The 1,434-nt window shown below is 45.9% G+C and overlaps 1 pseudogene; it reads right to left on the bottom strand.

Moving 5' to 3' along the window:
* Positions 1-985: 985 nt before the first annotated feature.
* Positions 986-1,434, bottom strand: part of LOC108284298 — a 9,952-nt pseudogene continuing 9,503 nt past the window's right edge.

Raw genomic sequence — 1,434 nt, 5'->3', positions numbered from 1 at the left:
TAGAGACGGGGTTTCACCATGTTGACCAGGATGGTCTCGATCTCTTGACCTCGTGATCCACCCGCCTCGGCCTCCCAAAGTGCTGGGATTACAGGCTTGAGCCACCGTGCCCGGCTATAGTAGAACAATTTATAGTTCTTTGGGTATATGCCCAGTCATGGGATTGCTGGATCAAATGGAATTTCTATTTCTAGATCCTTGAGAAATCGCCACATTGTCTTCCACAGTGGTTGAACTAATTTATACTCCTACCAACTGTGTAAGAGTGTTCCTATTTCTCTACATCCTCTCCAGCATCTGTTTCTCCACATTTTTTAATGATCACCATTCTAACTGGCATGAGATGATATCTCAATGTGGTTTTGATTTGCATTTCTCTAATGACCAGTGACGATGAGCATTTTTTCATATGTTTGTTGGCCTCATATATGTCTTCTTTTGAAAAGTGTCTGTTGGCCAGGCACGGTGGCTCACACCTTTAATCCCAGCACTTTTGGGAGGCCAAGGCGGGTGGATCAAGAGGTTAGGAGTTCAAGACCAGCCTGACCAACATGGTGAATAATAAAATAATAAAAAAAAGAAGAAAAGTGTCTGTTCATATCCACCCACTTTTGAATGGGGTTGTTTTTTTCTTGTATATCTGTTTTAGTTCTTTGTAGATTCTGGTTATTAGCCCTTTGTCTGATGGGTAGATTGCAAATTCGCTCTAATGATGGTTTCTTTTTTTTATACATTTTTTTTTTTAAAGACGGGGTTTCACCATGTTGGTCAGGCTGGTCTTGAACTCCTGACCTCAGGTGATCCGCCCGCCTTGGCCTCCAAAGTTCTTGGATTATGGGCATGAGCCACCACGCCCGGCCACAATGGGGTCTTCTATATATACAATCATGTCATCTGTAAATAGAGACAGTTTGTCTTCCTCCTTTCCTAATTGAATACCCTTTATTTCTTTTTCTTGCCTGATTGCTCTGGCTAGAACTTTTTGGGGGGGGGGAGTTGTTGAGCTGTTTATTTCAGGGAGAGGGCTGGGGAGGGGGCTTAGTCTTTCTTGGCAGCGGCTTTCCTCATGGTGGCCAGGACATTGCTCAGCTCCTCCCGCATCCTCTTGGTGTAGATGTGTGTCCCTACTCTTTTCTTGATGAACTTGAGGGCCCGTTTGTCCTTGGAGACCTTCAGTAACTCCATGGTGCGCTGCTCGTACAGGGCAAAGCCACACACCTCCCGGATCATGTCCCGCGTGAACTTGGTGTGTTTGGTCAGAGGCCTGCGGCAGCGGCTATACCTAGGCTTGCTCACGTTCTTGGTTACTTGTGGCCCTTGTTGAGGCCCATGGCCATAGGATAGCGAAGAGCCGTGGCTGCTACTCTCCAATGGCGACCGTGGTGGAAGGCGATAGACAACTTTTTCTTTTTTTTTTTTTTTGAGACGGAGTTT

Source organism: Cebus imitator, unplaced genomic scaffold (assembly GCF_001604975.1).
Source record: "Cebus imitator isolate Cc_AM_T3 unplaced genomic scaffold, Cebus_imitator-1.0 Scaffold274, whole genome shotgun sequence".
Lineage (NCBI taxonomy): Eukaryota > Metazoa > Chordata > Mammalia > Primates > Cebidae > Cebus > Cebus imitator.
This window is presented reverse-complemented; position numbering and strand designations above follow the sequence as displayed.